Source organism: Mus musculus, chromosome 1, assembly GCF_000001635.26.
Source record: "Mus musculus strain C57BL/6J chromosome 1, GRCm38.p6 C57BL/6J".
Lineage (NCBI taxonomy): Eukaryota > Metazoa > Chordata > Mammalia > Rodentia > Muridae > Mus > Mus musculus.
In genome coordinates, this window is record NC_000067.6 from 132,099,874 (window position 1) to 132,113,256 (window position 13,383).

General features: G+C 49.2%; 1 long non-coding RNA gene across 1 annotated transcript; it reads left to right on the plus strand.

Annotated features, from left to right (window-relative positions):
- Positions 1 to 2,723: 2,723 nt before the first annotated feature.
- Gm37120 (predicted gene, 37120) lies at positions 2,724 to 6,498 on the plus strand. Its single transcript, NR_166119.1, has 2 exons — positions 2,724 to 2,869; positions 3,933 to 6,498. It is a non-coding gene; the product is annotated as a predicted gene, 37120 (long non-coding RNA).
- The last annotated feature ends 6,885 nt before the right edge of the window (positions 6,499 to 13,383 follow it).

Genomic DNA, 13,383 nt, shown 5'->3' on the forward strand with positions numbered 1-13,383 from the left:
ATTTGTGGCAGCAAGCAGGAGAGGCACAGGCTGGACACATAGCTACACTTCCCCAACTTGACAGCACTCTGAACAGATGTGTGAGTCAGATTAGAAGTCAAATCTGCTTATTCTGGCTCCCCTGCCAGTCCCGGGGCCACTGCTCACAGTTGCAACACTGGATGGGATTAAAACCTAAGCTGGCAGACAAAACAGTTGCAAGTATATGAGTGAGGAGAACAGGTCTCTATTGGTGGATGTTCCTGGGAGTCTTAATTCACCACGTGCAGGAAGCTCATGCTTCAGGTTCCTTTCCACATTCACCGAAAGGAGACATTATATCTGCCTTCTCTGCCCTTGGAATGCAAATCTGGGCTACCGTGCATGAAAACACCTCAGTACTTACAACGGAGATACTTGGTCCTCAAATAGTATTACTGTCCTAATAAAGGCCTCAGGGGAAAGGTTACCCAAGGAAGCTCACAGCCAAGTAAAGAGCGTGCCCTCTTCAGTCCAAGAGGGACCCAACAGATGTTGACACTCTGAGGACCAGAGGCAGACCACAATAGATATAGAATTTCTAGATAACCTGGATTCCCGGGCCCTCCCCTAAGCTCTGTGGTGCTTAACTTGTGTAGATTTGGATGGTCTTTGTGGCAGTGAGTGGGCCTCATGCCCTTTGTGCCAGCATTGCTGGAGGATGTAACACCAAGGAGGGCTTTCTGGTAGAGGAGAGTTTGAGACATGTTTGAGAGAAAGAGAGGAAAATAGCTCATAAAACATTGAGTGCTCAGATGGACAGCCCCTGTGGTGAACATGGGGATGGAGACAGAGAAGATTAGCACTGCCCTCGTGCAAGGATGACACATGAACACATTGAACTCGTGAAGCACTCACATTTTCTTTTGTGTGTGTGTGTGTGTGTGTGTGTCTGTGTGTGTGTGTGTGTGTGTCTGTGTGTGTGTGTGTGTATTTCTGTAGAGGTAAGTCTAAACAGATGGCATGAAGGGTATGGGGAGGCTTTAAGGTAGGGGAGAGTCATACAAGACATGCGCTGTAAAGGGAGACTTCTGGGGGATGGAATGGTAGACGCTGGGAGGTGGGGAGAGGAAGTGGAGGGAACACCTAATACAAAGTGTGTGTGAGAATGCCAAGGGGCTTGGGGCGGAGAGATGGCTCAGCGGGTAAGAGCACTGGCTGCTCTTCCAGAGGACCTAGGTTTGATTCCCAGCACCCACATGGCGGTTAACAACTGTCTGTGACTCCAGTTCCCGGGAATCTGATGCCTTCTGCTGGTCTCTGCAGACACTGCATGAGCATGGTACACAGACATACATGTAGGTTAGACAACCATATACATAAAACAAAAATAATATTAAAAAAGAACAACAGAAGACTTGAGAGATGCCCCAACCACATCAGCATGCAGGCTAAGTTGGGATCCCTGGCACTTAGGTAAAAAGCCATGATCAGCACTTGGCGCAAGGTGACTTGGCACAAGGTGAGGGGGACAGCAAGGTAAGGGAGGCACCCACCACAGGCGACTCTAATCCCTAGTGTATTAACCAGGCAGTGTAGCCAATCAGAGACATCCACCTCCAGGGAGAGACCCTGCTTCAAAAACATAAGGTGCGATCAATTGAGACAAAGACACTGTTGACATCTGGTGAGCACACGTGCACCATACACAAACAAACGCGTGCGTGTGCATACACCACACATGCATGCAAAGAATATATCATGAGGAAATCTGTTACTTTGCATGCTAATTAAATTAAAAGCATTAAAGTGGGACTGGCACAGTGGTAGGACACTTACCTAGCACCCGCAAGTCCCTGGGTTCATGTCCAGTATAGGGATAGGTTGGTATGATATGCAAGACAAGGGGGCATTCTGAAAGTATCTGGGGCCTGTTTCAGGAACTAGGGTTCTATGCTGTGTTAGTGGTAGGGCAGATGTTCAACATGAACAAGGCCTTGGGTCCCATCCCTAGCACTTCCTGAACCATCAGGCATCTAGCGTCCATGTTCATGGTAGGGATGTGAGCACTGAGTTCTAGCATGAGGGGCCTGAGCAAGACTCATTGAGTGGCCCCAGGGATAGAGATGCTGTTGCAGAGGGGTAGAAAGGGCATCCAAGCAAGGGGTGCAAGGCTTAAGGGGGCCCCTTCGGGGTAAGTGGGCCATTAGTTAGTAAGCCTGAGGGGCATGGCAAAGAAGGGCAGGCCAAGGGCACCTAGCTGAGGAGTGGGCACAGCTCCTTACTGATGTCAGCAGGCCAGCCAGCAGCCTGTGCTGAAGCTCCCCAGAGCCTCTCTGTGGCGAGGAATACCTGTGGGTATAGAGTGGGAAACAGGACCCAAGGCTGAGTTATGGGAGTGGGGCCCCAGCATGCCACTTGGGAGGAGGCCTGGCTGGCAGGTGGGTTCTAACAGGGTCCCAGTATAGCAGGTGCTTCCTGTTTATGTTAATTAGTTTAGACTTTCAGGCACCGTTGAGCCTAGAGGTGGAAGTCCCATTCAGTTTGGGAAACTGGAAACACCTGCAGGTCCTGCGTGCAGGACTGAACGCCCTGTAATAGTGGTTCCCTCTGTGAACATCTCTGCTCACATCTGTGAAGCACACATGCAACACTCACTTGAGCCGTGCTTGGCATTTCTGAAATGGCTGCTTTCCCCCTGCTTAGACAGGGCTCTAGAAGGAGAGAGTCCTGTACTTATTTTTTTTTTTTTTAACTTCTAGTGTTTTACAGAGAGCTTTGTTTTTCTTCAGAGTGTTATTTTTCTTCTTTGTTTTCCTTTTTCAGATAAGTGCTCACTGTGTTGCCCAAGCTAGCCCCTGGGTTCAAGTGACCCACCCAACTCAACTTGGGACAATGGCAAGGTGCCCAGGTAAAAAGATTTCTCTCTCTCTCTCTCTTCCTCCCTCCCTCTTTCCCCCTCTCTTCCCCTCTCTTTCCCTATCTCCCTATCCGCTCTCTTTTTCTGTTTTCTTTTTCCAGACAGAGTTTCTCTGTGTACCAGCCCTGGCTGTCCTGGAACCTGCTTTATAGTCTAGACGGGCCTCAAACTCAGAGAGATCTGCCTGCCTCTGCCTCCCAAATGCTGGGACAAGGGTATGTGCCATCACGCCCAGCCCTGAAATGAGGAACACACTTGTTTTAATAAAAATGAGCAAGTATGGAGGCCCACGCCTTTAATCCCAGCACTCAGAAGGCAGAGACAGGTGAATATCCATGAGTAATTCTAGCATTTGTGAGGTACAGGCCTCATGTTGGCAGATCCAGACAGGCTGGGACTCTGGCCTGTGGATTCCCTCACCAAGTAGGGCATCTACCATAGGACAGGTGACTGAAGGGGTCACGGCAGGTAGAGTCAGGCTAGGAGTGGATCTGGCTGCCTTCCTCAGGAACCTGTTGTGACTTGTTGGAGCCAGTGGTGCCTGCAGAATTCTCTCTCTCTTCACTGGCCCCCAATCCTGCTCGGATGGGGAGTTCACTCCCTCAGAAGGTAGACAGGCCGCACTGACCCGATGCTATTTGTCATGAATTCCTTTTCTATGTTTACTTCAGCCACATTTAAAGTGCTGGGGAAACAAAGCAAGACAAACAAACAAACAAGCAAGCCCCCCAGGGCTGGCGAGATGGCTCATTGGTTAAGACCATGGCTGTCCTTCTATAGGATCCAAGTTCCATTCCTGATACCTACATGGCAGCTCTAGTTCCAGGGGACCTGGTACCCTCTTCTGACTTTCACATGCACTTGACATACATGCAGGCAAAACACTCATTCATACACATCAAGTAAAATTTAAATGAAAGAAAGCCTCTCAGCTCATAGTCTTTTAAAGCCTCGCTAGATATTTTCAATCGATTCTACTTAATACCTTTTTGCTGAGATCATACAGGTGAAGAATGAAAGAAAACTAAACATGGTTTCTAATTTTAATTCCTAGGCTGGGATCCCCGGCAAGGGAGCAAGCTGGAGTTCCTAGTGTAGAGAGGGGCAGCAACATACATAGAGACCATAGCAAGCCGCTACTTCATGGAGTCCTGGATGTGTCAGGCCCCTTGGGGACACCCTGTGAAGAGCGCCACCATCACTAGGTGTTCCACAGAGAGAGAAAGGAAGGCCTGGAGAGGTCACGTGACATGCCCACGGTGACTCAGCTGCAGACAGGGATGGGGATTTGAATCTGTTGTACCCCCCCTAGATTTGCAATTCCGTGTCCCATAAGTCCTCCTCAAGGGAACATACAGGCGTCACCAAAAATTACTACTGCATCTGAGAGGATGTGGGATCGGGGTAGAGCCCAGGGTTTTACACATGCTCAGCAACTGCTCCATCCGTGATCTACATCTGGGCCAGGGACTCGGAAAAAAAAACTAATGGGCAGCGCCTCATCGCCTAAGAACCGAAACCTCAGGAGAGGCCAAAGCATCCTAAAGCCACTGAACAGAGAATGGAGCCACTGAACGGAGAAGCTCCTGAGAACAGGTGGGGTGCATCCTAAAGCCACTGAATGGAGACGCTCCCGAGAGCAGGCGGGGTGCATCCTAAAGCCACAGACTGAGGAGCTCGAGAGCAGGCCGGGCTAAGTCAGTCACATTTACATTACACGTGGCACAGAGGACAGCATGGCAGGTAACCAGGAGGGAACTAGGGAGACACTGCGGGAGGAGGAGGCACTGGATGCTAAATCTCCAGTCCAGCGGGGAGCAGGGGCAGGTGTTCTGCTTGGCTCTGGCCGTGCAGCCCGCGCCTACTAGGTCATCTGCTGACGTCACCAGGAAGTGGACACGGTGCTGAAATACTTGACATTTGAGGTTTGGGGATTTGAGGCAGGATGAATAGAGGTACGGCTATTGGCTCCTTCCTTGGGGAAGACCCTGAGTTGGGCTATTTATTTATTTATTTTAGCGACAAGGCCTATGTTGTCCAGGCTGGCTCTGAATTTTGCCTCTGCAATTGTCAAGTAGTTGGCACCGTAACAGGTGCCACTGCACCAGCTGCCACATTGCCACTGGGAAGGTTGGTGTTGTCATCTTGACACCCTCTAGAACAGCAGTTCACCACCTGTGGGTCATGACCCCTTCCAGGGGGGACTAACAACCCTTTCACTGGGTCACCTAAGACTGTCTGAAAACACAAATATTTACATTACTGCTAAACTATTTCTTCGCCGGTAAAAATGAACCAACTCAAGACAGATTAGAATATATTAAATGCAGGTTTATTGGGAAGCTGCTCTCGGGTGGGTGAGTTCACTGGCCCCAAGGAAGGAAGCCAGGGTCACCATGGGAAGGTAGAGAGAGAAACAGAGACAGAGAGGGAGGAGAGAGGGAGAAAGGGAGAGAAAGAGAAAAATGGAAAGAGGGAGAGAAAGAAGGAGAGGGGGGAGAAGAAAAAGAAAAGAAGTGAGGATTTGAAGGGAGAAGGAGACCAAAATGATTTCTGGCTTATATATTGAAGAGCCTCTGGGAGAAGAGCAGCCCAGCCTCTGGGCTGCAAATTCAGGGTATGGGGGCAGAGTGTGCTAGGTAGGGACCAAGGGATTCTGAGAGATCCTGGAGGCCAGGTCTGCTTTAATGTTAAAATATGCACCTCAGTTTCTTGTCCCGGGTCTGAAACCAAACAGTTATGATTCACAATATTAGCAAAATTACAGTTTTGAAGTAGCAACAAAAATGACTTTTATGGTTGGGGGTCACCACAACTGCATTAAAGGGTCGCGTCATTAGGAAGGTTGACAACCACTGTTCTAGAATCACCAGGGAGACACGCCTCCAGGTGCATGTGCAAGGGATTATTTAGCCTGTCATTAGACCGAGGTGTGGAGACCCAGCCTGAAAGTGAGCTTGGGTCCTGGATTGAGTAAGGGAGAAAACGTGCTGAACATAAACATCCCTCATCAGCTGCATCCCTCATCATCAGCTGCATCCCTCATCAGCTGCATCCCTCATCAGCTGCATCCCTCATCAGCTGCATCCCTCATCATGTGGCTGTGGTGTGCCTACCTGATTCTGGCTTCTGCTCTGTCAGACCAGTCCCTGAACTGTGAGCTCATGTAAATTCTTTCTTTGTTGATTTTCCTTTGTCGTGGTACTTTAAACAAGCACTGATTGATTACTATTAACTATTGTGAATTGTATATTGAACTGTGGTCTGAATTAAATCCTTTCTTCATTGATTTTCCTTTGTCAGGGTACTTCAAATAAGTATTAGTACTTATTATCATCATTGTTATTATTGTTATCATTATTATTTGTTATTATTAATTGTTATTATTATTGTTGTTGTTGTTGTGTGAGAGAGGTGTGTGGGATGTGCACTTGTGTGTATCTTATTACTGCAATGGAAATAGAAACTAAGACAGAAAATTGATCCAGAGAGGTGAGCTCACGCTGTGATGAGCCAGCCTGAGCCTGTGTGGATCTTAAGCCTCTGGAATTGTTTGTGGAGGGAATGTGGAACCATCTGAAAGTTCAGGCTAATAAAGACCTCGCACAGAGGAAGCAGAACTTCTGGGTGATTCTTGTGGGATCTTGGAAGACTAGAATGACAACAGAAATCCTGGCCATTGAGGCCTGGCTCATGAGGTTTCTGAGGGTCAAAGACTAACAGGTGCTGGGCTGAGGATCCAGTTATATTTGGCCCAGAATCTGGTGTCAGTTTACCTGTTTCCCGAGAACTTGAATAAAATTGAATTTAAAGATGGACCAATATGTTTGACAGAGAAACTCAAGGCAGGAGAGTTCTCAGGCTGGTGCAGAGATAGCAGCTATAATCGCTAGAGGTCAGAACTACTGAAGAGCAACCTTCTCGGTACTGCATGGGACAATATGGAAGGTGTCCTGAGGGCAGTTCCCCAAACTCCAAAAGGCAGCGGGTATATCCAGCAATGAGCTCAGGCTGGACTACAGAGCTTCTGGCATTTAGATAAAAGCCAGAATTCCTCAGGAACTTGTGGGACCAGTTCCCACCGGCCACTAGGAGCCATTGCCCTTACTTCGGACACATGGCTGGCTACCTGTGGTGCTGATCACATCAAAGTCCATGCTGGCCCCAGGCTCCCTCAGTCTCACAAGTACAGGTTAACATGTTTCAAAGTCTACACTAGCTATGATGTAGCATTGTGTAGTGTATCTTCCCAGCCCTTCTCATGCCCCCTCCTGTCCCCTAAACTCCCTCCCGCTCATAGGCTTCTCTACGCTCAGCTACTCATTCTTATAGCCAGGCTATTCTTACTATAGTCTCCCGCTCGCTCTCCCCTTATTCTCTCTTGCTATGCCCCGTTCTCTCTTGCTCTCTTCACTATTGTTTCTTGTTTCCCTAGCCCTGGCCATGTCCAGTCTGCTGGCTGTGTTAAGTCATTCTCTGCTCTGGATTCTCCAGTTGCCTTTGGCTATTTCCCTTCTTTTATCTACAGTAAAAACCTTAACCTTAATCATGGAGGGGTCTGTGCCCAACTTGAATACAAAAGGTACAAGATCAGGGAAGCCATGGAATCTTGCTCCATCATTACAGAGAGCAGCTGTGGCCAGGAGACGTGTAGCAGAGTCCAGGTCCCTGCTAGTCAGCTGTGAAATTGTGAAGGTGATGCCTAAGTTGCTATGGAGATCACAGAATATTGGAGATGCCAGAACTGTGGACTTTCCACTGAGGAAAGCTAGATGCAGAGTTGGGCTGACTCAAGAGAGAATTCTATGCTACAGGCATCAGATATGGAGGGATGGAGGGCTACCCAGCCCCTTAGGAGCTCAGCTGATTTGATTAGGAGCCCCAAGTCCCAGACACAAACCCATAGAATGAGAGTTTATTGTTTGGGTCTTTCTTTGTTCTGATCATTCCTTGATTTTCCCTGGGTCTTCTCTTTTGGAATAGGAATATTAATTCTGTGCCATCATGTATTAGAAGTATGTAACTGCAGGGTCTGGCATAGACTTGGTAGGGGTAGTATAACATGGCTCCCAACCCTGGGACAGGGCATGGGCCTCCACGAGCGTCGATGGCTGCTGTGGGTATAAGGCTTGCTGTGGGCATAAGGCTTGCTTGTATAATAGTGTACATATTTTACATTCTTCCTTCAAGGAATGTCCTCCCTGTTAACGTTAAGGACTCCATGATAATCAGAGACAGCATGAGTGTGGATAATGTTTTAGCAAAATGGTAAACACTGAGACCTTTAGGACAGCCCTTAAGGCTGTGGAAAAGAGCTCTAAAAACATGAGTTCAAAAATATATAATTTCTTAACTATGTAAAACATAAGGCTGTAATATAAATTGTATGAGGAGTTTCATGGAGCTAAAGGAACAGAGGCAGCTGCACTGTGAACCATGTTGTCAGAAAGATACCGAGGAAGGAGATAAAGAGATTTAGGGAGTGATGGTCCCAGGAGATCCCACCTAGCTAAGTTTTTTATGCTTACAAAGGCAGGCAGATTCTTGAGTTCAAGGTTGACCCGGGACAGAGCAAGGGTAGGCACAGGCAAGGTAGAAATGGTAATTTCAGGGCAGGGTCCCACTCAGCCAGTTTATCCTCTGTGCTTAACTGAGGCAGGCAGAGCTCTGAATTCTTTTGCAATGTTTAAAAAAAAAAAAAAGTGGGTTGGAGAGATGGCTCAGTGGTTAAGAGCACCGACTGATCTTTGAACAAAGTTCTTGAGTTCAAATCCCAACAACCACATGGTGGCTTACAACCATCTGTAATGAGATCTGACGCCCTCTTCTGGTGCATCTGAAGACAGATACAGTGTACTAATAAATAAATCTTAAAAAAAAATGCTTGCTGTCTCCTAAGAATGAAGGGGCTGGGTCATGGGATGCTGATTCATAGGATGATCAAAAAGGGGACCTGGAGTAAATGACTGGATTGATATGTAAAATAAAGGACTGGGGTTATGGTCTGCAAAAGATGAGTTATCCAGAACATTTATTTATTTATTTTTTAGAATAGCAAGAGAGAATTGCTTGCAGAACTGTCTCAAGAAGAAAACAGAGAGGGAGAGCCATCTGGAGACCACCAGAGAGAACGCAGATCAGAGAAAAAGCGGCCTGGAAAGCTGTCTGGAGCAGAACATAGACCTCCAGCTCAGACCCATGATTTGTTTCTGCTGCTCCCAGACATCCCTTTTCTCAGAACCCCTCTCTAAGCTGAGCCTGGTCCCTGGCATGAAACTTTTATTTTATAAGAACTCATATATAAGAGATTGCTTGGGTCTCAGTGAAGTTTGAACTTTTAAAAGGAGAGACGACTCATAGGTTAGGAACACTGACTGCTCTTCCAGAGGTCCTAAGTTTAATTTCCAGCAACCACATGGTGGCCCAAGACCATCTATAAAGAAACCTGTCAGATGCAGATATTTACACCCAACCAATGGACAGAAGCTGGTGACCCCTGTGGTTGAATTAGGGAAAGGCTGGAAGAAGCTGAGGAGGGGGGCGACCCTGTAGGAAGACCAGCAGTCTCAATTAACCTGTACCCCCTAGATCTCTCAGACACTGGACCACCAACCAGGCAGCAAACACCAACTGATATGAGGCCCCCAACACATATACAGTAGAGGACTGCCTTGTCTGGGTTCAGTCAGAGAAGATGCACCTAACTCTCAAGAGACTGGAGGCCCCAGGGAGTGGGGAGGTCTAGTCGGGTGGGGAGGAGGTATGGGATGTGGAACCAGAGGGTGAACCAGGAAGGGGATTTAAAAAAAAAAAAAGGTTGAATAAAAATTTTTTTAAAAGAAAGAAATATGATGCCCTCTTCTGGCATTTAAGTGTACATGCAGATAGGGCACATATATTTAAAAAATGTTAAAATTATTAAAGACTAGGGTCTTTTGAAGTTGGATTAAGTGGTGGGGGAGACGTTATATTATAAAATGGTCCTGAGATTATGGAAGGTTATGACATAAGTGATGTGTCTGAGTGCCAACTTGACAAAGGGCAGGCTTGTGGTGGTATGGTGAGCCTGGCATGACCTGGGAGACAAACCTCCAGGCACACCTGCAATGCCTGCTTAGCCTCTGGGCCGGCCTGAGAGTGACTGATGGGTTAACTAATTAAGGAGGGGGGAGCCATCCTAAAAGTGGGTGCTGAACCGGATAAGAAAGCGAGTTTGGGAGGGGTGCAAGCACTCATCAAGCTCTGCTTCCTGCTTGGGGATGTGACATGACCAGTCACCTCAACCTCCCACCACCTCGGTTTTCCTGCTGTGAGGGACTGTACCTCTGTGAGCTGTTGCTGTGTCTCCCCTGAGTTACTTCTGTCAGGATATTTTATTATAGCGACAGGAAAAGGAGCTAAAACAGGGTGTGCGATGCCACAGAGTGGCAGGGGAAGAAGGCCAAAGAGAAGGCAAGAACAGATCTAATATGGAGGGAAGTGGCCAGTGGTGTCACATCTCATCACTGTACCAGTGCACCCTGGCCTGTCTGTCTGATGAGGAAAGTTGGCGCACTCATCTAGAGCTAGCCAGCGAGGAGCACCAGCAATGTCACCAGCTACTGTCATAACAGGTGGAGCAGGAGCAGGTCCTGCTGCCCCTTTAGGCTGGTGAGGGGTGGTAGGGTTGGGAAGAGAAGGGAGGGATGGATGGAGCCACTTGTTGGAGCAGGGGACAGTGGCCTTCTGGCACTGTTGGGCTTGTTCGGCTCCAGCCTCTGTGTCATGCGCAGTTTCAGGCCCATGGTCTTCAGGACTTCTGCTGGAATATTCTACTCCTGGCTTCCATCCAGCTCTCCCCTTACCTACCTACTTACCCTGACTCTATCAGAGACCTCTGACCAAACCAGCATGCCCACCCCTGCCTTCACATCTCCTGGTGCAGCCTTAGCTCATCTTCTTGAACTTCTGGCCCTGTGTTCAGCTGGGCAAAGCTCATTTGTTTCCCTTCTAGCTTTCTGCAGTATAGAGAGCCAAGCACACAGTACCTGACAAAAATCTGTTTGAAGAAGGCCACCTTGACCTGAAGGCCTGAGCTTTCAGAAGCAAGAAGGAGTGTCTTGTACCTGACCTGTCCTGGCTCCCTGCACAGGGCCAGGCACAAAGGCTGTGACCAATGTCTAAGTTGATGATTTGGTCTATACAGAGGGGTTCAGAGGGGGGGTTCTGGAGTCCCAAATTGGAAGCAAGTGTCCAAACAAAGGTGAAGAAAAATGGACCACAAGCAGCCAAACTGCTCTGAGGGAGGGAGAAAGGAGTTTGTCAGGCATCAGCTCTGACCCCAGCTCCATACTTCAGGGCAAAGTATAGAAGGCCCTGCACCTTCCAGAACCTTCCCGGGGCTGTGGCCGTGGAGATATGAAGGGTGTCTGAGTCTGTGAGGAGCCATCAGGTCCAAGGAACTTCTAGCTTTGAAGGCTGACAGGGCCTGGGGATGGATTCTGTAGGAGAAGCCTACCATACCTGAAAGAGTGGGACAGGGAGCGCCAACCAACCCCTAGGTACCTGGAAGCGTGGGCCCTGCTCTGCAGCAATCAACAAACAGGGCCTTCTGGTCAGTAGCTGTAAGTGGACATGGAGGAAGGTCAGATGGGGCCCTGGGCACTCCTGACCCAGCACCAAGGACAGTAAATGTTATGCCAGAGGGGACAATGGCTCACCAGGGACTCCAGCAGAAAGGCTTCTGTTTAGGAGAGTGGCACACTATCAGGAAATGACTTCTGGGTACCCAGGAAACAGGGCTCCAGGGCTCAGGCAGGGGTTTTGGCTCAGCTTGGTCCCTAGGGCACTAGCAGAGGCTCCTGCAGCTCATCAGCCCTGGCAGCTCATAGCTGGTTGCTCAGCCCTGCCTCACTCCCACATCCAGCTCTCCTCTCCAGAGCCATCATGTCTCCTGGGTCCAGGCAAGTCCAGAGTAAGCCTGTCCTTCAGGGTCTAAACCCCTGCCCCACCCACCCCCTGCAGGCCACCGGCATTCTAAGTGGAGTGGTGACCCAGGCACCTCTCCCTGTATCCCTACAACCAAGGTCAAAGCACAAGGACAGCAGCACGGCAAGGTTCTGAAGATGCAGCAGCGTCCGCACATAGTGGGCCCGCAGTCTAATAATAAATGTTGGCCTTCACAGTGCTCCCGCAGGAAGCTTCAAACTACTCTGTGCTCCCTTCCTGCTTCCCTGGTCTCGCTGCTGACATGTTCCCTTCCCTCTACCCTCTCCTCCCTAATGGCCAAGGAGGGCTGGGCTGCACACAGACCCACGGCTCTGGAATTCTGGGAAGGTTTTTTGTCGTTGTTGATTTGTTTTTTTCCTGGTGCTAAGAATGGAACTTGGGGCTCACAGAACTCAGGGACTTGTAGATGGTAGGCAAGGCCTATGCCACCAAGCCATGTCCCCAGGTCTTAACAGACATGGGATTCTAATTTGTTATGTGACCAGTCACTTCAGCCCTTGGGGATGCCAGTGTTTATACATGAGATCGGGGAGAAAGAGGTTGTGGTGGAGATTTGATGCGATGGGTACAGACCTTGCAGGTAGGCAGAGGGCAAGGGGCAGGGGGCACTGGGCAGAGGGGAGGGGGCAAGGGGCAGGGGGCAGGGGCAGAGGGCAGAGGGGAGGCACTTAGTGTCCAGGCTGCATGCAGTCATCTTCTCATTGGATCCCAGCCTGTGCGTTTCCTTTCCCTTATAGAAATCACTAGTTGTTGCCTGAGAGGCTCCACACTTTGATGCTTTGATGAGGAAATGCTATGAGGCCAAGGACCAAGCCCTGGCTCACTCCAGCTTCCACTGCTTTGTCGAGGAAGCAGGAGCGCCCTCAAGTACCAGGGTCACAGAACAGGTAAGTCCAGGAGGCATGCCTGAGGGCTTGGCAGTCTGTGTGGTCTCGGAACAAATGTGAGCAGGGCACTGGGAGACAGCTGGATTCTCAGCACTCTAAGAGCTGTGGCTGGAGGCACAGCCAGGTACAAGGGAGGTGTTCTGTGAGCAGCAGGAGGTGATCGAGAACCAGTTAGGTCTGCGCTCGATCGCCACTGTGCCAGCCATGGCCACCTCAATACCAACTTACAACTTATCCCCACCCTTGCCCCCACCCCAGAGAGGGAAACAGAGAGAGACAGAGAAACACATACAGAGACAGACACAGAGACAGAAAGATAGAAGACAGACAGACACACATACATACACACAAACATGCAGAGACACAAACACCCAGAGAGAAAGACAGAGACAGACACACATACATGCACACATACAAACACGCAGAGAGAGGCAGAGACAGAGACAGAGACAGAGACAGACACAGACACACACAAACACACATAGAGACAGATAGGCAGGATAGAGGGAGAGAGAGAGAAAGAGACAGACAGAGAGAGAGAGAACCCCACCGGTGTCTGCTTCCTTTGTGCTGAGATTAAAGGTGTACATCACTAAACCTGGCCCAGCCCTCTCTGTATCTCTGTGCCCC